At 34.5% G+C, this 24,210-nt stretch overlaps 1 pseudogene; it reads right to left on the bottom strand.

Annotated features, from left to right (window-relative positions):
* Window positions 1–1,472: 1,472 nt before the first annotated feature.
* Window positions 1,473–24,210, bottom strand: part of LOC149156292 (uncharacterized) — a 47,246-nt pseudogene continuing 24,508 nt past the window's right edge.

The raw sequence follows: 24,210 nt of genomic DNA, 5'->3' as shown, positions 1-24,210 counted from the left end.
TATTCAAAATAAGTTAAATAGAATTACATTGAAAACATCAACAATAAATAATTACAGCAAAACTAAACTACAACTCTACTAAACTTAACTAATATCAATTACAACAAAACAAAACTAAACTACAACTCTACTAAACTTAACTAATATCAAGAAAATCAAAACCACCCATAACACCCAACAAACAATAGAAATAAATATAATAATACCTCACAAACAATTATATTAATATCTCAACAAAAATTCTACTTAACTAATATCAAGAAAATCAAAGCCACCTATAACACCTAACAAACAATAGAAATAAATATAATAATACCTCACAAACAATTATATTAATATCTCAACAAAAATTTTATTTTAAAAAATTAAAGGTGAACACATTTTTCATACTACAAACAATAAAACTTATTAAAAAAAAACTAATAATCTACCAATCAAATCAATTATATACACATAGTTAGAGTCACTATGAGTCATTTATCGTATCTTTCAGTCAACAAACTATTCAAGTGGAAGTAATATTTTGATATCGTGTAAAGCTCCGTAATATTTTAAAATTCTCGTTGAATGTAAAGTTTCCTCTTTATAATGGAAAAAAATGTCATGTTACACATAAAAATTTGCAAACACGTGCATGGTTTCGAATTAAACGATATAGAGTGTTTGCAATACTGGCATTTTTTTTTTTCAAATTTGTTTGAAGTTATAGTAAAAGGCCTATATCAAATTTTAACCTTATATTATTTTTATTTTTATTATTATTAATTTTTGGGTAGGTAAAGCAGGGATTATAGTAATTGAAATGGTGGTTTTAATATTTATTTAAGTTAAATATTATGACAAATAATTTGTTAGTTTTATGAATAATTATTTTCTTTAATATAAATTAGTTTGATTGTTTTATTTGGCCTTTTTCCGAGGCCAGAGAGTCTAAAAGCATAGGTTATATTCATCTTTTAGCTTGGCATTTGGAAATTTCACTTCAAAAAGTAAACTAATGCTAGCATTAGCTGAAAACATTAAGCTTCTCTGCCAGTTTCGATATACCTCATGTTCCTATGTCTTATAAACTTGTCTTATATGTTTATAAGAGAAGTTATGTCACACAGACACACCACCACTCGACACCCTAGTTCTCTTTCCTTCTCCAAATATACACAAAAAGAATCAGTGACTAGTAAGTATTCAAGTTCAAACTTCAATTCAATAATCTAATATATTTTAAGATCAAATGATAGAGATTCGCTTCCACGACTAAAAATATGGATATTATCAATTTTATAGGTAGATATGATAACAAGTCAACAATCAATCCTTAGCGCATGCACAACATTTGTCTAGCTGTAAAATGGCTACAAGCCTACAAGTACATATCAAATTGGAAAAAAGTTTAAAGTTCCAGTTGAATACTGAGCCAAAACCTTCAAGCAATGGACTTACAAAATGGCTTCCATTTAGTCTAGACTCTATACCTATGAAGCAACTTCATTGAATAGACCTTCCTCCAACCAGCTCACAAAATTGGATGGTTGTTGTTGCCATTATGGAGAAACTGGGTGTCGATGAAATAATTGCAAGTTAATGAGACGATTGAATATGAAAATTAAACCAATGAACTAAATTTTACTTGCAAAACTATCCTCTTAAGAGAATTTAGAGAACCCAAAGACATGAAAAACTTATTCTATAATAATGGACCTCACTCCCTTCATTTATCACACACTTTGAAAACAAGCAATTAAGGTAAGTGTTCTGTGGAGTATTCATTCCCACACACCTAACTTGTTTTGGCTCTTACATGAAACATCTTTGGGAATAAAGAAAGGAAAGCATACAACATACAAGAAAGTTCCTAACTGTCCAAATTATAACATACATGCTCTAGTCCATGAAATTGAATAAGAAGAAATCATGTATTGCATAAAAATTGTTCAACCAAGAAATTACAGAGGCACTTGTTGTGCATGACTATAAATGCTTGATGGTTAAACTAATTTCCTTACCTAAAGCACACTTCCATTTTCTTGAATCAAATACTCATAAATTTTATGAAACAAATGATATAAAACAACAAATTTTGAAATGGAACATAGTTGTTAGTTGTTATTGTTGTAAATATGATACTTCTTTTAATCACTTACATCCTCTCTATTATATATTTCCACATTGCATATAACTCAGTGTTTGTATGCCATGACCTACGTATGCCTCCTAGATTTTATGTTTGAGAGGATGCACTACTCCCATTATGCATTAACCCCTGCATTTAACCCCTGCATTTGTGTATATTATACACATGAAAATGATTAAAAATGTACTGATGTAAGGTCAATACAGAAACGGGTATAGGAACAGAACAAGAAATGGGTCTCCTGGTCATGTTTCGAGTAACAAACTATAAATCAACTGTAGTATTGCTGAGAAACCAGTGTTGCAACTCATTTTCCAATGGATCAATTTCAGTTCGCCTTTAACATTTTATTCACCTCCATGCCAAACTAGCATAGATCTATGTATGCTAGTTACACAAGGCCACAGAGCATTCCTTTTCGTTTAGTTACATCCAATCTAAGTTCTGCTTCCGACTACCGATGGGAGAAATCTTGGACTTATCGAAACATGAAATAAGAGGTTTGTAATACGGGAATGGTATATGAAATCCAAATATACTTTCTAAGGCATCTGCTAGGCACAATCTACAGTTTGTCCGGGATAGTTATCTCCAGCACTGCAATAAGCAGTATATTTCGTCGTTAAACTAGAAGGGTCATCGACTGAATCTGCAAAGAAAAGCCTTGGGCTCCATTGGGGTTTAGTTGTACAATTCGAGAGTAGGGCTTTCATAACAGTTGTGAACTGTTGTGGCTGATTTCTTTCCGAGTGTTGCAAATAATATCTTCTCCTTCACCATCAATGTTGTTGTGAAAATTATGATTATCATAGTGCAAGATGTAGTCATCTGAATGAATTCAGAAGTGTTGCAACATCCCTGAACAAACTTTGCTTTAGTCGTGAATGTGCATTGTTTGCTGTCGGAAGAATCTAAATCTTCCTTGCCCACAAACAGTACTATTGTTCTTTTTCGCTTCAACCGTAGAAGTATTGAATCCGCTGGCATAAACATTCTCTACCAGTGAATCAAATATTGTTGTCTCATAAACATTTCAGAGCTGGTCATTGAATTTAAGGTATAACAGAGAAAAACAGAGGTTGATATAGTTGGTTTGCTCATCGAAACTCGCGAGCAACAATTCTTCAACATTACAAACATACTTTGCAACCATGAACGCGTGGTTCAGTAAATGGACACATTGTATCTAAGGTTCAGGTGGTCCTTTCAACAATACTAACGGTGGAAACGATGTTTGCAATCGAAAACCCTGGTAGAAACTCAATTCCAAACGCATAATCTTCGCTACACTGAGTGTGGCTCCGCTTTCGGACGACTATTCGGATAGGTGGCATTGGCCCGTGGGGTTTTTGATGTGAACATACAATTGTCTCAAACGTGATCCATCAACCACTATTCTGTCACACATCTTGGATGTGATCCATCAACCACTATTCTGTCACACATCATTGTCTTCAGCATCGTCATTCTTATCCTGATTAGTTAATTTACCAATAATTATAGAAGTTGTTTATAGTACGATTTTTTGGATTTTCACGGGAATTTGATGGAAAATTTTGAGGTGAAATTTTGATTTGTGTTATTTAAATTTTAAAATAATTTTTTAATTGCACATTTGGATTCAACACCCTGAAACACCTCTAAAATACTTTGATTGTGGAAAAACTATCAATAAAACTTGTTATTTCAATAAATTACTGTCAAATTTTAAAAAAATTGTTACGTAAGTTTCCATCCCTCAATTATTTTACCATCCCTCAATTGTTTTGGATGGACGTAGCGCTACAGTGCCTGGTGAGCAATTGTTCTTGGACGTAGCGCGACCTACCCCCTCCTCCACGGAGATGATCCATGCCAGTCATAGCGGCGATACCCCGAACAATGGGCTGTGTAACCAACGATGTTGGAATTTGCACGTATTCGTATCTATTTAGTAATCAGTTCGCTAGTTTCTTTGATCCCACTTGGTGTTCCTTTTCCATTCGTGTGGAAGCAATTAATAAGGCTCAGGCTGAGACGGGTGAAATTAAGGGACATTATTTAAATGCTACTGCAGGTAAGACATTACCACCAGACGATATTGAATGATCAATGGCGTCAGGTTCGGTCGGGGCAGGCACAACAAAGTGTGTTTGTTGGCACAAGATGACCACCTTCTAATTTGATGTTGTTGATCAATGAAACCTAAGTGATTGATAGTTCCATGAATTTGAGGTAGTAATAGGGGGAAGTTGGCTCAGCGAAGCTCCATCGTAATAACATCCCATTGTAATAACATCATTAAATTCATTAAAAAAAAACCACTATAAAAACTTAAAAAAAAAATAACACTAAAAGCAACTCCATAATTATATTCTCAATACTTCCCCACAATTAACGGCACTTACCTCCATACTTCCCCACAATTGACGGCACTTACCTCCAATGGCCAACCAATATTCGGCAATCCAAATAAAAATGCCGACTTCCCCTGACTTATCGATACATCCCTATCAGAAGCACCAACCTAAAAAATCTAATAATAAGGTTGATGGAAAATCAAGTATGTTTCCCGCGTCTAGCTGACGTTAATATTCAACGGAGAGGGGGCATAAATATTTGGCGTTAATATTCAACGGAGACGAGACATAAATATTTTGTATCGGTCCATTTTCTTGACTCGTTTCTCTTTCTCATGGCAGAGTATCAGCGACTGAATGCTGAAGAAGAGAACCAGTGTCACTATCGCTGCATTTAGTTTTAATGTGTCTTGTTCATTTAGTTTTAATGTGTCTTGTTCTCTTCTGAGGCCAGTCACGCAGAACGTACGTAAGTTATGATGTTGTCAATATTTTTATGAAGTGTATGATAAAAAATATAAAGAGTGGTTTGCGAGTTGGAAATTGAAAACAATATTTATTTATGGTTGTCGTGGGTATTACCTAACATTTCGGACGGTATTTTCCTATCATCCAAAAAAACGTCAAACAGTATTTTAATATCATCGCTAACCATTAAATTCCAGTCTAAAATGATTGCACCATGGGTAGAAATCTGGCTGTATGTTTATGACAAATATTTCACTAAAAATCTGGAAGTTTGCACGTTACATTCGACCGAAAAATCCTTTAGTCGGTGCCGTGCCGGTGCCACTACTAAATAAACATCCACTTGTGTCAACGTTGAGTAAAGTTTGAAAGTGACATGACATCAAGAGTTATGTTGTAAGGCTCCTTTGTTTGACATAGCAGGTCACATAACATGGAGGGCTCTATGCGCACATGTTGCGGGTAGAAGGAAGAGGGTAGTTTAAAGAATTTTCCATGGGTGGTTTTGTTTTTAATATCTATAAATAATTTTTTTATTATAGTTTAGTTTTGTAAACATGGTAATGGGTAAATATTAATGTATACGAATAAATTATAATTAATTATATATTTATAAAATATTTATTTATTATTTTCTAATTTATATAATATAAAATTAGTCTAGATCTATGTTAACATTGGATCTATCAAGTGTGTCGAGAGGGATCAAATCTCTCGAGGTGCAAACTTATTTTTTGAGTGTAAAATTTGAGGAAAAGCTTGCACCTTGAGAGATTTGATCTCTCTCCGTACTTGATAGATCCGGTATTAAGATGGATCTAGGTTGGTTTCAATTGTGGGGGGTCATAAACAATTTGCTGAACATCTAATTATTTTGATAATTTTAAATATGTTAAATTTGTTTAAGATTAATTTGGTCAATTTAATTTAAAATTTTCTTAGTTACCTCAGTTCGTTGAGATGATAGAGAGTATTAGTAACTTGAATGATGAAAAATGATGAAATACAAATTTTGAGTGAAAAGTGTCAATGTAACAATTTTGATAGATAGAAAATGTGAATGCAATCAATCTGAAACTGTTTTTTTGAATTTTCGCATATCGATCATATGAAAAGAGTAGTTGGAATCATAGACCATTCAAATATTTAACACGAGATACTGTAGTAAACAACATACCTTGTCTCTGTTGCTCTTTAATACTAATAGTATTTTTCTCGAAAGTCAATCACTGTCACTTATGCCGTGTTCAACCCCAGATCATTTTCAATGGTAGTTTTTTTATATTACCGTGTTTGAATGTAAAGTAATTAACAATGTTGAATGATGGAAAATGGGAATAATAAGAATGTACCCAATTGTAAATTCAAGTAAGAAAACATTTTATTTAGGATGAAAATTCAAGTATTGTATTTATGGTTGAATAATTTTTATGTGCTTACACTAAGAGAGAGAGTGTATGTTTAGGGGGTGAGAAGGAGAGACAAGGGGAGGTAAAGATATAGATGGGGGGAGAGGTAAGAAGAGAGAGGCAAAGATAAGGAGGGAGGAAGAGATATGGATATGGAGAGAGAATTGTTAGAGAGAGAGAGAGAAGGGGAAGAGAGAGAGAGAGGGAGGGGAAAGGGGGGAAGGGAGAGATAGATAGATAGATATCGAGAGAGAGTATGTATGTTTAGGGGCTGAGATTAAGAGATAGAGAAGGAGAGACAATGGGAGATAGAGATATAGATGGAGGAGGTAGAGATGTGATTACATTGAAATCAATGTACACTATTAATCTAATTACTTTGAAATTAATGTACATCATACATCTTGTTGCATCAAATCAGAAATCAACATCTACACTAAAATCAATGCATCTAGTGAAAACAATCAAATAGGATTAGAATCAACATCTAAATTGAAATCAATGCATCTAGTGCAAGCAATCAAATAGGTGTTGAAATATTAATTTACAACTGTCGTGCGCATTAACTCAGCTGAAAACCACCAAGCTCATCGGGCCGCTTTTGCTGTGAAAGTGGTATTCCGTAAATTCACCTAATGCAATCATTTTTTGACGCGCGTCCACTGTACCTTTTAGAAAACCATATTTCTATCAGGACGTAACATTCGTTCTGTTTGGGTGAGCGATGATCTTTGGATTAGTGTGAAGACTGTCCACAGTTGATTGCATCCAAAGCTGCTTACAAGCCTGCAACATGACATTGCGTAAAAATTTTGGTTGACCGCCGGTGAAATATAAATCAAATTAAATGTGTTCGTAGAGTATTGGTAAAAGGTTTTTAATTTTAATGTTTTTTATTCCTTACGAAGGTATGGGCATAGTAAAACGTATTTACATGTTATGTTTTTTTTTATGTATTGCATATGCATTGTATGTGTCATGTTTTTTGTGGCGTTGACCATTTTGTAATGAAACAGTGGAATACACAGCAGTGCCAAAACGAAGACAAAGGTAGAAACCAGAACAGAGCACCGTGGATGTTTTGATGTATTGTTTGGGAATGAAATGAAGTAGCAGAAGCAGCGTGTGAGTAAGGAGAAAGGAAATGCTCGGCAGAGCCTGAATGTAATTTTTTTTTTTTTGAATATGAATGTAAAAGTGCAGCACCATAGGTAAGAATACTTTTTATTTTACAGCAGTAAATGTAAACAAAAATTTACACACAGCTGTGTATTTTTTTTTTTTTTTTTTTTTTATGGAGACATAGTAATTTTGTTGAAATTATTTTGGTGAATCCCTCTGAGAGAAAGAGGATGAATTTTGTATCAGGCATTATATTTTAATGAATACAAATATTTTGTGGGTGTATGTAATACTCTCTTCTCATAAATCAATTATAGCCTCCCTATGCTAAGATCCTGGAGAGAAACAGAGCATTGTCTCTGTGTTCAGTTAATTCGTTTTTGTAATTTTACCAGAAAAATTCCCAACAGTGGTATCGGAGCTAATCCAGGCTCTTTGAAGGTGTTAAAGAAGCTGAAGGGAAAGGAGTTTTTTCACTGCAACAAGTTCTCCAGCAGAGTGAAGTCTCAGGCAAAAGAATCCAAGGTATTTCTCAAAGTTTTCTTTGTGTTACTGCTGATGAAACAATCAGTATTTTAAATACATAGTCTAATATTTGAAGCATAGCTGAGAATGCAAGGAATAGCCAGCACAAGCACTAGCATGGGTATGTTTAATACCTAGCTCCCACCGTTTAATGGGAAAAACTATGACTACTGGGCAATAACCATGAGAGCCCTGTTTGCTTCTCAAGATTTATGGGAACTTGTTGAATATGGGTTTGAAGAACCAGGAAATGAAGATGAGTTTAATGGATTGACTCAAGCAGAGAAAGATCTGCTGAAGAGTAATAGAAAGAAGGATTCAAAAGCCCTTGTATTTTTATATTAGTCAGTGCATGAGAGTGTGTTTCCAAGGATAGTAGCAACCAAAACATCCAAAGAAGCATGGAAAACTTTCAAGACAGCCTATCAAGGCATGGTGAAAGTGAAGATAGCAAAACTACAATTGCTGAGAAGAGATTTTGAGAATCTGTGCATGAAGGAGTCAGACAATATTGACTCATTCTTCACACATGTAATTGGTCTGGTCACACAAATAAGGACTCATGGAGAGATTCTTGAATAACGGAGGATTGTGGAGAAAATATTGAGGGTCCTACCCTCAAAATTTGATGTGATTGTCACTACCATAGAAGAGACAAAGGATCTCTCAAACTTTTCAGTTGATGAAATTCATGCATCACTGATAACACATGAGCAGAGGTTGAGTAGAAATGAAAACTCATCTCTAGAGCAAGCCTTCAAGACCCAAATGTCATTTGGAAGAGGAAGAGGTCAAGGGAGAGGAAAGAAGAGAGGAAGAGGCAAAAGCCAAAACAGAGGTGGAAGGAACAATTCAGCAAATGCTCAAGGAATAGGCAGCAATCCAAATCAGAACCAAGGCCAAGGCAGCAGCCAACAAAGTGGACATCATCATGCTCAAGGACAAAGGTATGAAAAATCCAATGTCCAATGTTACTACTGTAAAAAATATGGGCATTATGCAAATGAATGTAGGAAGAAGCAGCATGATATGAGTAATAGATCTAGTGCACATATCACTAGAGAAAATATCAGCCAAGATAATGTGTTGTTAGCTTGTAATATGGCTGAAACAAACAGTGAATATATATGGTTTCTAGATTCCAGTTGTAGCAACCATATGATAGGAAACATAACCATGTTTTCTGCTTTAGATCAGAGTGTGAAGTCACAAGTCACACTTGGGACTGATAGTAAAATTTCTGTTATGGGAAAATGGGAAGTTAAAATATTTACAAAGAAAGGTGAAAAGAAAACCATAGCAGATGTCTATTATGTTCCTCGAATGAAGTGTAACCTCTTGAGTATTGGACAGCTTGTTCAAAATGGTTACAATGTTTTCTTTGAGAATGATGTATGCACCATCATGGATAGAGCACACAGCAAATGATCCATTGTTGAAGTAAAGATTACAAGGAATAGGATGTTCCCTCTCAGAATAAGGGCAGATTTGAAAAACAAAGAAGTAATTACAGCAATTACCCAAGAGGCTTTCCAAAGCGTACCAAAGGATGAAAACTGGTTGTGGCACTTGAGATTTGGACATCTCAACTTTGGAGGTCTTAACTTGTTGAGTAGGAAAGGAATGGTAAGAGGATTACCATTGATAAAGAAACCAGGCAGCCTTTGTGAAGGTTGTATCTTGGGGAAACAACACAGAGAAAGTTTTCCATGAGGGAAAAGCATAAGGGCAAAGGCACCCTTAGAGATTGTCCACTCAGACTTATGTGGACCGATGAAAACTCCATCACTTGCAGACAGCCAATATTTTCTAACATTAATTGATGATTTCACCAGAAAAACTTTGGTTTATTTTCTAAAAAACAAAAGTGAAGTGTTTAAAAAATTTCGAAATTTCAAGGCACTTGTGGAAAACCAAAGCGGGCTACATATCAAAGCTTTAAGGACTGATAGAGGAGGTGAGTATATCTCCAAAGACTTTCTATGATTTTGTAGAGAAAATGGAATTCATAAGCAGTTTACAGCTAGGTACACCCCGCAGCAAAATGGAGTTGCTGAAAGGAAGAATAGGACCATCATGGATATGGCGAGGAGCACGTTGAAAGCAAATCATTTGCCAAATGATTATTGGGCTAAAGTTGTACACTGTGAAATATATATTTTGAATAAGTGTCCTACAAAAGTAGTGATGAATAAAGTGCCGGAAGAAGCATGGAGTGGGAGAAAGCAAGGAGTCACCCACATGAAAGCTTTTGGTTGTGTGGCTTATGCACACATTCCAGATCAGCTAAGGAAGAAGTTGGACAACAAAGGGGAGAAATGTATTTTCATCAGATACAATGAGGAATCCAAGGCTTACAGGTTGTATATCCCATCCACCAAGAAGTTTTTTATGAGCAGAGATGTTCAGTTCATTGAGGAGGAAGCTTGGGATGGAAGCATAGAGAAAATAGTGAATGTTAAAAACTATTTGTCTCATGATGAAGATGATGAGAAGATGGTCGAAATACATCCCCAAACAGTAGCGCCAACACAAGGACAGCAAGAGACACCCTTGAAGAGAAATGAGAGTGCTTCTCTTAGCACACCCCAAGGAGGAAATTCAACTGCATCTTCAAGCACTTGCACACCAAATGAAAGAGGTAAGAAATTCAGAAATTTAAGTGATATTTATGATGAAGGAATGAATTCGTTGTTTTCTTTGTATTGTCATGTTGATGACCCTATTCATTTCAAAGATGCAATCAAAGATAGGAAATGGATAGAAGCTATGGATGAGGAGATGAATGCCATAGAGAGAAGCAAGACATGGGATTTGGTTGAACTACCAAAAGGAAAATAATTCATTGGAGTTAAGTGGGTCTACAAGACCAAAAGTAATGCTGAAGGCAAAATAGAAAGACACAAGGCAAGGTTGGTTGTCAAAGGATACAAGCAGCAGTATGGGAGAGACTATGAGGAAACTTTCGCACCGATTGCAAGAATGGAAACCGTGAGAGCAGTGCTGCCCATAACAACACAAAACAAGTGGAAAGTTTACCAAATGGACGTGAAGTCAACATTCCTAAATGGAGTATTAATGGAAGAGGTTTACATTAAACAACCTCTAGGCTATGAAAAGAAAGGCCAAGAACACAAAGTATGCAAATTGAAGAAATCTCTTTATGGGCTGAAGTAAGTGCCAAGAGCGTGGTACAGTAGGATAGATTCCTATCTACTGGAAAATGAATTTGCAAAGTGTGAGGGAGAACCCACCCTCTACATCAAAGAAAAGGATGGTAAATTACTAATTGTTGTGGTGTATGTTAATGATCTTATTTTTACAGGTAATGATGACTACCTCATTGAAAACTTCAAATCGGTCATAAAAAAAGAATTTGAGATGACTGACATGGGTTTGCTGAGATACTTCTTAGGAATAGAAGTAGATCAAAATGAAAATGGGATTTTTATTTCACAAACAAAATATGTTAATGAAGTATTAGAGAGATTCAATATGCAGGACAACAAGGCAGTAATCACTCCCACAGTGATGGGATTAAAACTCAGCAAAGAGGACAACAGCAAGGATTTTGATCCTAGCTTGTATAAGAGCATAGTTGGCAGCGTAATGTATTTGACTGCAACTAGGCCGGACATAATGTATGCTGTTAGTTTAATTTCCAGATTCATGGAGAGGCCAAAAGAGGCACATTGGCAGGGAGCAAAAAGAATTCTGAGGTATGTTAAAGGTACTAAAATGTTTGGCATTTTATATACTGTCTCAGAATGTTCAGATTTAATTGGATACACTGATAGCGATTGGGCTGGAAGTGTAGATGATCGGAAAAGCACATCCGGTTATGTTTTTCACATGGGTTTAGGAGCTATTTCATGGGCTTCTAAGAAACAACCTATTGTAGCGTTGTCTACAACAGAGACAGAATATGTCGCAACTACAACAGCAGCATGTCAAACAGTTTGGATGAGAAGAATGTTAAGGAGCTTAGGCCAAGAGCAAGCAAAAGAGACGGTGATTTTTTGTGACAATAGCTCAGCTATTGCATTATCCAGGAATTCCATGTTTCATAAGAGAACGAAACACATTGACACAAGGTTTCATTACATCAGAGAACTGGTAAGCAATGGAGAAATTGTCTTAGAACATTGCAGGACTCAAGAGCAGGTTGTCGACATTCTGACCAAGCCATTGGACCAGAAAAGTTTTGAATTTTTGAGGAAGTGTTTGGGAATGACTGAACGCCCAGCAGTTGAAATTAAAGGGGAGTGTTGAAATATTAATTTACAACTGTTGTGCGAATTAACTCAGCTGAAAACCACCAAGCTCATCGGACCGCTTTTGCTGTGAAAGTGGTATTCTGTAAATCTCACCTGATGCAATCATTTTTTGACGCGCGTCCACTGTAACTTTTACAAAACCATCTTTCTATCGGGACGTAACATTCGTTCTGTTTGGGTGAGCGATGATCGTTGGATTAGTGTGAAGACTGTCCACCATTGATTGCATCCAAAGCTGCATACAAGCCTGCAACATGACATTACGTAAAAATTTTGGGTGACCGCCAGTAAAATATAAATGAAATTAAATGTGTTCGTAGAGTATTGGTAAAAGGTTTTTAATTTTAATTTTTTTTATTCCTTACGGAGGTATGGGCATAGTAAAACGTATTTACGTGTTATGTTTCTTTTATGTATTGCATATGCGTTGTATGTGTCATGTTTTTTGTGGTGTTGACCATTTTGTAATGAAACGGTGGAACGCACATCAGTGTGAAAACGAAAACAAAGGTAGAAACCAGAACAGAGCACCGTGGATGTTTTCATGTCTTGTTTAGGAATGAAATGAAGTAGCAGAAGCAGCGTGTGAGTAAGGAGAAAGGAAATGCTCGACAGGGCCTGAATGTAATTTTTTTATTTATTTTGAATATGCATATAGTGCATCTGATCAAATAGGATTAGAAATCAACAACTACCTTGAAATCAATACATCTATTTTCGTGAAAATCTAAAATATTCATGACTTTCTAGATCTAACTTCTGTTTGCATTTTTCTCTCTGAAACTCTTTCTTCTTCCCTCCTCCTCTCCTTCTCTCTCTTCCCCTCCCTCTCTGCCCTGCCTCAGTCTATCTGCCTCTCCCTAACTTTCTCTATATTTATCTTCTTTCCTCTCTCCCCCTGCCATCTATATTTATACCTCCCTCCATCTCTCCTTATTCGTCTCTCTATCTCATCCCCATAAACATATGCCATGCTCTCTCTCTCTCTCTCTCTCTCTCGCGCGTGCGCGCGCTCCCCATATCTATCTATATATATACCTATCTCTCCCTCTTCCTTTCCCTCTCTGTCTCTTCCCCTTCTCTCTCTCTCTCTCTCTCTCTCTCTCACACACACACACAAACTCTCCATCTCTCCCTTGCCACTCCCTTTCCACCTTTCTCTCTCTATGTCTTTCTTCCCCTTCCAACTCCATCTGTCTCTCCCCCTCTCTCTTTTCTTTATCAAGTACTCTCTCTTTTTCCTTTCTCTCTCTCCCCTTCTCTCCTACCCCCCTCTCTTTTCCTCCATCATACACACACTCTCTCTCCACCCTCCAACTATATATATATATATATATATATATATATATATATACACTTATCTCTCCCTCAAATTTTACACTCAAAAAATAAATTTGCACCTCAAGAGACTTGATTCCTCTCGACACTTGATAGATCCAATGTTGAGATAGACGTAGACTAGTTTTATATTATATAAATTAGAAAATAATAAATAAATATTTTATAAATATATAATTAATCTATGAGTAGATTTAGGTTTATTTTATAATTTATTCGTATACATTAATATTTACCAATTACCATGTTTACAAAACTAAACTATAATAAAAAAATTATTTATACATATTAAAAACAAAACCACCCATGGCAAACTCTTTAAACTACCCTCTTCCTTCTACACGCAACATGTGCGCATAGAGCCCTCCATGTTATGTGACCTGCTTTGTCAAACAAAGGAGCCTTAAAACATAACTCTTGATGTCATGTCACTTTCAAACTCTACTCAACGTTGACACAAGTGGATGTTTATTTAGTAGTGGCACGGCACCGACTAAAGGATTTTTCGGTCGAATGTAACGTGCAAACTTCTAGATTTTTAGTGAAAGATTTGTCATAAACATACAGCCAGATTTCTACCCATGGTGCAATCATTTTAGACTGGAATTTAATGGTTAGCGATGATATTAAAATACTGTTTGACGTTTTTTTGGATGATAGGAAAATACCGAATTGTTAGGTAATACCCACGACAACCATAAATAAATATTGTTTTCAAATTCCAACTCGCAAACCACTAATTCAGATCCATGTTAAGTTTATATTTTTTATCATACACTTCGTAAAAATATTGACAACATCATAACTTACGTACGCTCTGCGTGCCTGGCCTCAGAAGAGAACGAGACATATTAAAACTAAACGCAGCGATAGTGACACTGGTTCTCTTCTTCAGCGTTCAGTCGCTAATACTCTGCCATGAGAAAGAGAAACGAGTCAAGAAAATGGACCGATAGAAAATATTTATGTCTCGTCTCCTTTGAATATTAAGGCCAAATATTTATGCCCCCTCTCCGTTGAATATTAACGTCAGGTAGACCCGGGAAACACACTTGATTTTCCATCAACCCTATTATTAGATTTTTTAGGTTGGTGCTTCTGATAGGGACGTATTGCCGAATATTTGTTTTATATTCGGCCATTAGAGCTAAGTGCCGTCAATTGCCGTCAATTGTGGGGAAGTATTGAGGTAAGTGCAGTTAATTGTGGGGAAGTATAGAGAATATAGTTATGGAGTTGTCTTTAGTGTTACTTTTTGAAAGTTTTTAGGGTTGGTTTTTCTGGTCAATTTTTTTTAAAATCCAGTAGCAATTTATTGAAATAACAAGCTTCATCGGTAATCCTTGCACAATCAAAGTGTCCTAGGGGTGTTACAGGGTGGTGAATCCAAATGTGCACTGAAAAACCAATTTAAATAACATAAATCAAGATTTAAATAACACAAATCAAAATTTCACCTCAAAATTTTCTGCCAAATTCCGGTTCCAGAAAATCCAAAAAGACGCACCCATAAACATGTGCCATGCTCTCTCTCTCTCGCGCGCTACCCATATCTATCTATATATATACCTATCTCTCCCTCTTCCTTTCCCTCTTTGTCTCTTCTCCTTCTCTCTCTCTCTCTCTCTCTCTCACACACACACACACATAGACTCTCCATCTCTCCCTTGTCACTCCCTTTCCACCTTTCTCTCTCTATGTCTTTCTTCCCCTTCTAACTCCATCTGTCTCTCCCTCTTTCTCTCTCTTCTCTATCAAGTACTCTCTCTTTTTCCTTCCTCTCTCTCCCCTTCTCTCCCACCCCCCTCTGTCTTTTCCCCCATCATACACACACTCTCTCTCCACCCTCCAACTATGTCACTATCTCCCTCCCTCTGTCCTTCTCTCTCTCCCCCTCTCCCCCCTCCATATACATGTCTCCATCCATCTCATTTTCTTTCTTAAATATGATCCCATTATGTTGTATTTAACAAAGTAATTAAATTAATAAAAAACATAATTTGTTGTAAAATATTAAACTTATATTTTAGATCAATCATCTTAAAGAAAATACAATAATAAATAGATTAGAAGAATCATCCACTATCCTTCCCCTATCATTGTTAATCACTTTTCTTTCTCACTTCGCTTGGATCCTTGGTTAAGATGCATCTATCCTAGTTCTTTATAATATTATTTATATTATAAAAATTTCACATATGTATAAATAAAAGTATTCTCATTTTTAATTTATTGAAACCTCCATTTAATCTCTATGAAAATATTGTTAGTAGTCGTGAGGATGGAGGGTTTAGATATACCTCAAAAGTAATAATAACCTTTTTGCTCTTAGATTTAATTAAAAAATGTTATAAAATAAAATTAAAATAAAATATTTATAAAATGTTTTTACTTTGAAATAAGTATTGTTCATGGTATTGGCCCATGGTATTGTAATAATTAAAAGCCTAGATCCATAACATAATAATCAAAATTTTAGATGACCTATGGTATTCATAAACCATGGTAGTAGCCCATGGTATTATAGTTTTCTTCCCTCATCTCCCTCTCTATCTTTATCTTGCGGGTATTGGCCCATGATATTGTAAAAAACCTACTTAGAAGTTAATAATATCCATGGTAAATATTCATGATTAAAAATCTTGTCATATCATAAATATTACGTTTTTATAAGCTTATTAATTAAGTTTATAGATGGAACACATCTATATTAAGTGTTACAAATATGTTGATTACTTAAAATATAATATTACAAAATTATATGTTACCTAATATTTATAACCACCCCACCTTCGTAGAACCAAAAACATGAAGTCAGAGAAATATAAATTTACGTGATTATTATTATTACAAAAATCACACAACCGAAAACTCCTACTAATTTTTACGTTTTACTCGATTTTTCCCCTCACTCCTACTAATTTTATTGAGCACCTTCCATTATATTGTGTTTACCTTCCTACAACCCAAAACCTGAATGCAACAAAATATAAATTAACACAACCGAAAATTCCACAAAATATAAATTGACTTGGTTATTATTATTACATAAATCACACAATGGAAAACCTAAATGCTAGGAAATTTACTTTGTTATTAGTATAGCAGAGTACATGATATGCCCAATTGAATACTCTCCTTCCTTTACCTAATTTTCTTTGTTATTGAATGAATAAGATAACCGATCTCCTTTTAAATTGTGTATATATACTTTTCAAAATTGAGTTTGTTAATATTAGTCAACACATTACTTATTTTAATTAATTTTTTATTTTAAAGTAAAGCTACACATGTCTTTAACATATACAATATACATTAGTAGACACACATATCTTTTTTAATATTTTTCTTTAGTGTAACTCTACGTTAAGTAACAACATCTCCCTCATATATTGGGTTGTAGAGTGTCAGGGCAAAAATAATATAAAAAATTTCAATATATATATTTTATATATATATATAAATATCTTTTTAAATATATCTAAAAAACAATTTATATTTTTTATAATTATATATATCTACATATATGATATTAATAAAATTAAAATTAAAATTAATGAATATATGACCAATATTTTTAAATATCTTTTTAAATATATCTAAAAAACAATTTTTTTTTTTATAATTATATATATCTACATATATGATATTAATAAAATTAATATTAAAATTAATGAATATATGACCAATATTTGTTTTAATAGGTTAACATTCAAGAGGATTTGAGCCAACACCTTGTAAAAATTTTCATTCGCATCTCTCACCATTCTTCAAAGGATTTAAAACACAATTTACAATATTTCTTACAAATTGAACTTAGTTGGTTCAAACAACTTATGAAATATACAACCCATGAGTTCTTTATACATAATTGGTATATAGTGATATAAAGTATCAAGCAACGGAGGCCAAAATCACCCAAGGACTTACAACTCATTTCCTTTAATGTGAATGTGACAACAAAAGAAATAATAGAAGAAACCCATCATATAGAGCTCGAGATATCAAGTATTATACACTTATATGGATTTAGAAACAAATGAATGTTATCGAATAGTAATGGTTGCGAAGGCTCACAGAGTGCATTTAGAGATCTAGTTTCGAAAAATTCAGAAAGGCATTTTCATTAACATCTTAATTCAAATGAATCTGCAAAGGGAAGGAAACATGTCTCGCAACTACATAATGCAAAATCCAAGAAGAACATAAACATTTATGAAATTACAAAAGAGAGGAGACATACTATAATCCTGGAACGAAGGAATCGCCATTGATATGCATTAATATTCTGAATAACACATACACTAAAAGAATGAGAGCGTTCTAAAAAATAACACAGAGTTTCTTTCCAAAATCATGAACCTTTCCTTTGTTCATAAAAATCACATATATAGGCCTCTATGGACAAAGATAGGTCGTTAGAGCAATATTATTTCGTGATTCAGTTGATTATGTCAAAAATAGCGTAAGACTTCAGTGTGTGCACATGCACAACTGTTTCAACTAAAATGTACTCATGATAACTCATCAAAGTAAAAAATAGTAAGTAAAGATAACATACAAATAGTCTAAAATGTGAAACATTGGCATGATTCATAGAATCTTCAAGAGCGGTTGGATGATGAGGCCTAGTGAGGCGTGTGCGGAGCCCGAGGAGGAACCATATTCATGATAGGTGGATTACTGAATTGTTCACATCTTTCCCATAAGGTTGGAGGAGGTTGGGGAGAATAGCTAAACCTTTTATAGTTGACCTTGAAATCAATTACCCCTGAGTAGTCCAACCTATGGTGAAACAGACTCCTAACCATCCCGAGTAATTGAAATTCCTTCTTTGAGAAATTTAGGATGACTGGTCCTTTTAGAGTAGTTGTTTTCTAATGATAAGACCCTACCTTACTCTTTGTTTCTATCATCTTCTCATTATACTACTCTTATGGAAACAATTCCCCATAAGGTCCCCAAATGTTAGGTATCCCAGCTTGCAGGATCCTATCGAACTCTTCATTGAAAGTAGCCATGTCCTGCAACTTCATGAGGCTCTGCTCCGCTTTGACTCGGGCTTCCTCTTCTGGATTCGGAAATATAACCATTTTATTTATGTGATCCTCCACTATATTGACACCCCCTATTGAGTCAGTAGCCCTCTCTGATGATTTTGCCATACTGACTATGGACTTGGTCTCCATCTTTGTATTAAGAGGTTGTGAGTCAAAGTTAGCTTTTCATTCAATTTCAGGCTTAGGTTCATGCACAAAAGCCAAAGCTTTAATTTTTTCTCTCCTTCGGGCAATGAGGCCTTGGGAATCATAGTGGCAAGTGTCACCATTTTCTAGCTCCATGGATTCTAGTAAGGCCTCAACTATTTTAAAAGCCTTCCTTGTCTTTACCAAACTAGGGCCTACTGTTTGTCCCATCTTGAAGATGTAACCATTCTTTGCTGGTACCAAATGAAGCAGGTCTACACTAAGGATGTGTTAGATGAACTTAAGGTCAAAGATCCTCATTGGCATGAATACTGGAAAATGATATGGACGAAGTTCACATGGTAAGCAATAACCATGAAAGTCGAGATAAATTGGGGATACCCACCTAAGAGAGGCCTCTTCGTCACTGAGACATTCCAGTCAAAGACATAATTTTGTTGTTTGTTGGGAGAGGATACTTGGAGATCTAGACATTGGAACTCCTCGACATGAGTATGCAAGAACAGGTAAAATAGAAGGGAATAGTAACGAAAGTAGGAGGAAGGAGGGAATAAACAAAGTTGAAGGCTTATGGAAGTAGATAGGTATAATGGGATATTAAGTAAACAGTTTGGTTGCTTCATCTTATGCATAAACCCCTAGGTGGCTTTATTTACTATTTGTGAGTCATCTTCGCCCATTAAGTAGGAAATTGCAGTCAGGATGAGTGGAATGGATTTTTGAGAGAGGGTTATTGGGAACCACTTCTCATAGGGAAGGGATTTACTTTCAGGGGCAATGATTTTGTCCAGGAAAGAGTGTTGCTCCTCAGGGGGAAGTGTAATGAGGTGATGAATTAGGTTGGCATCAGTGAATGACTTTACTATTCGAGATGTGGGAAAAATTAACACCCTTTAGATTAGGGTAGGATTCATTGTACTTTGCTCCTCTTCTTATTCTATAAGTGAGATGAATGGGCACCATTGTGTTGGTTATCAAGATCTCGTGTTGAACTATTGTGTTGTATCTCTTCTAGTATTTAATAGAAGATAAACGCAATCGAGAGTTTGGATCTACGTATTTTCCATTAAAATTTTCCACGATATGTATTTGTAAACCAAAAAACTTATATCTTCCTTTTTTTTATTGGAACATCCAAATTTTCAGCTACCTAGTGTTCAGGTTATTCTTTCTAGCTGCATAATTTGCTTACCATTGTTAATGAAAATAAAGGGATATAAATATGAAGGGGCATAAAAAATGTTAATGAAAAAATAGATACCTACAATATCTAGTGAAAGTAGGAATTTTTTAAATTGGGAAGGTGTATTGGGTTCATATTGGTAGGGGAAATAAAATGATTTTTATAGGTAATTTCCAATATGTAGTCAAATTAAGGGTATTCTTTAGTATGTCGCGAACACACGTGCTATGTAATAATTTCATTGAGTGAAGACCCCATGGGTTGTCTTTGTTGCATGTCTTTTTGGGTTGTGTTATATTCTTTCCACGGCTAGCCCATGTAGTTAACCGGGGGGTTAGAGGGGGGGGGGAATCCCCCCCTTCATTGAGCCGATTGCGTAGCGAGGGGGTCACAGTAGGTTTGAGGGGTGCAGGTAACCCCCCTCTATGGGGTCCGGGGCAGCGCCCCTGAAAATTTTGTTTTTTAGACCCTATATTAGGTTGGGCAGACCTACCTATGGTTTTGTGCATGTTTTTTTCACATGGTCTTGGACGCGATCTTTTTGGTCCACGGTTTTGGACGTGATGGTTTTCGGTCCATGGTATTGGATGCTTTGACATGTATAAATATGTATTGTAACATTGAAAGGAACATAATGAAAAATCAAGCTGGTAGTCCTGGTTTTGGGATCCAGGGGAAAATCTTTGTGTATATGTGTTTTATGTGTTATGATCTTGCATTGTTTATTTTCTGTGTTTTAGAATTTGTATGTAGGTAATTTCTGTATAGGGTTAAAACCTACATGTCTAGTGAGAACTACTTGTCTTAGCTCTTCCTTTGCAATGCTCTCTTTCATGGGAAGATATGATGTTCTCTTAGCATCCTCTTTCCTCGATGGTTTCCATAATTTCTTAGAAGATTCTACTGCCTTTGAACATTCTCCTTCAATGTACCCAATCCTGTAAATCAAGGCAATTCCTCCACTTGGATGGGGTTCAAAATACCTTGGCCATAAGCTCCTATTCCCTTGCCTTCATATTCCATATTCTTCATTATCTCAAACCGATGTCTATAGTGTTCTTTTTAAAATAACCCAAATCATCATCATTATGTGAAAATTAAATGGAAGCACTACTAACATTGTTTACTATTGATTATCAAAATTGCCTTATGTTACCCTACCCTTAACCTAATTCTACCTTAACCTTTGTTTTACAACTTGAATTAAGCCTTTTACATATGATTCCTCATTCCTTTTAATGATTTTCGTGGATATGGATTACATAAGCTTATCAATTGTTAAAGAGGTAAAATAGGTTTATATTTTCGTGTAACTCATTAATTTACATTTCCTTAAGGCTTGATAAGTAATTGTCATTAATCGAAGTCAAAGTGGTTGGTGCAGGATCCCGATATTCCTCTACTCACAGTAGTTCCTACACCAAAATGGACAACCGACTGGTTTGATGTAGATTGCCTCCAAATGTATCATATTTGCCAATAGGGAATGGCATGCACTCGACGTTGAAGATTTGTTTCATTTATTGTGTAGAGCTTGGAGCGTTATGAGTATGCTAAAGATGAAGGTCGGTCATTAGTTGTCTTTCCTTTTGAGTTAATTCACTACAGTTGAGACTCGATAGAACAGGTATAAATTAAAGTTCTATAATTGGATAGGTTAGCAATACTGTGGAAGACATTGGTATTTTGTCGTAATTTTGAGATCTGTATTGCCATAACCCTCTCGACCTAGATCCATTATTTTTTCATGTATACTTGTAGAGACTTTTGATATTCGCAATAAAAAGAGTTGTTGGTTTTTATCCATTGTTCCTGTTATTTCTTGTAATGATAACCTTGCTCATATAATCTCAGAGTTCCCTTAAGAGGGAAACGAGCTGGTTGGCTAGGGCTCAGCTAACCTAGCTCGTTCTCCCAAATTTAGGGATGTGCATTAGGTACACGAATGAATGGTTAGAAGGTTGTTATCTTCATCTATCACACAATTAAGGTAAGTGTTTGTGGAGTATTCATTCCCTAACACCTAAATTTATTTGGCTCTTACCTAAAACATCTTTGTGAATAAAGAAAGGAAAGCATACAACATACAAGAAAGTTTCTAACTATCCAAATTAGAACATACATGCTCTCGTATGTGAAACTAAATAAGAAGAAAACATGTATTGGATAAAAAATGTTCAACCAAGCAATTACATAGGCAGTTGTTGTGTGTGACTCTAAATGCTTGATGGTTAAACTAATTTCCCTACGTGAAGCACACTTCCATTTTCTTGAAGAAATTTTATAAAACAAATTATATAAAACAAAAAAGTTTGAAATAGAATAGTTGTTATTGTTGAAAATATGATACTTCCTTTAATCAGGTACATCCTCTCCATTATATATTTCCACACTGCATATAACTCAGTGTTTGTATGGCATGACCTACGTATACCACCCAGATTTGATGTTTGAGCGGATCCACTACTCCCATTATGCATTAACCCCTACATCTCTGTATATTATACACATGAAAAGGATTAAAAATGTATTGACTTAAGGTCAATACAGAAACGGGTATAGGAACATAACAAGAAATGGGTCGCCTTGTCATGTTTCTGTTAACAAACTATAGATCAACTCTAGTATTGCTGAGAAACAAGTGTTGCAACTCATTTTCCAATGGATCAATTTCAGTTAGCTTATAACATATTATTCACCTCCACGCCAAACTAGCATAGATCTATCTATGCTAGTTACACAAGGCCACATGGATTTCCTTTTCGTTTAGGTACATCCATACTAAGTTCTACTTCCAACTATCAATGGGAGAAATATTGGACTTATAGCAAGATGAAATAAGAGGTTTGTAATACGGGAATGGTATATTAAATCCAAATATACTTTCTAAGGCATCTACTAGGCACAATCCGCAGTTTGTCCGGGATAGTTCTCTCCAGCGTTGTGATGAGAAGAATATTTCATCATTAAACGAGAAGTGGCATCGACTGAATCTGCAAAGAAAAGCTTTGGGCTCCGTTTAGCTTTAGCTGTACAATTCGAGAGCAGGGCTTTCATAGCAGTTGTGAACTGTTGTGGTTGATTTCTTTTCCTAGTGTTGCAAATAATATTTTCTCCTTCACCGTCAATGTTGTTGTAAAATTTATGATTATCTTAACACAAGATGTAGTTGTCTAGTTGAATGAATTCAGAAGTGTTGCAGCATCCCTGAACAAGCTTTGCTTTAAAAGTGAATGTGCATTGTTTTCATTCAGAAGAATCTAAATCTTCCTTGCCCGTAAACAGTACTATTGTTTTAGGTAAAGGAGGAATGACATGTTGTAGAGTTTTATGAACCCAACATTTCAGAGTACCAAGTGAGTCCATCCCGAGGGGAGTATGTATCAATAGATATTCTTAAGATCTTAATGATGTATCCAAGAGCTATAATTAGGGTATAAATATAAGTTATTAAACAAAAGAAATAAGAAAATAGGTCGACTCTTATCTTTTTATTTATTTAATTAATTAAATTATTATTATTATTATTATTATTAATTAATTTATTTAAGGGGATAAATTAATCGAATAATTTTATTATTTATAGAATTAATTATTATGTTTATTAATTTTATTTTAAATAATTGGTTCAATTGATTCATTAATTTGTTTAAATAATAAATTAATTTGTTTGATTAATCAAATTAATTAATTTAATAATGTATTCTTTATTAATATGTCTATTCATTTATTTACATTATTAATTTATTAATTTGATTAATTAATTCATTAATTAATAAGTTTACAGGGATAAATGAATTACTTATTTTTCTATTTCTTGAATTAATTATTGGGTTTAATACTTTTATGATTTTTTTGATTGATTAATTACTATGTTTTACTAATTTACTATTTTTTGATAGTTAATTAAACGGATAGATTAGTTAACAAATTTATTATTTACTATTATTATTTTTTTAATAAGTTTATTAATTTAATTTAATATACTTATTTCTTTGTTTAATTATTTATTTATTTGATTAATTTGTTTTATTTGCTTAATTAATTAATTAATTGTTTATTTATTTTTTGGTTTTAGTGAGTTATTTATCTATAATTTATAGAGTTTATATTATTATTATTATTATTATTATTTTGAAGTTTTGAGTAATTACACCTATATGCATTCTATTAGTTATTTTTTTAACGATAATAAATGATTATATGTGAAG

This window comes from Pinus tabuliformis, chromosome 9 (assembly GCF_031772625.1).
Source record: "Pinus tabuliformis cultivar Carrire ecotype Pingquan chromosome 9, CPIR1, whole genome shotgun sequence".
NCBI classification, from domain to species: Eukaryota; Viridiplantae; Streptophyta; class Pinopsida; order Pinales; family Pinaceae; genus Pinus; species Pinus tabuliformis.
This window is presented reverse-complemented; position numbering and strand designations above follow the sequence as displayed.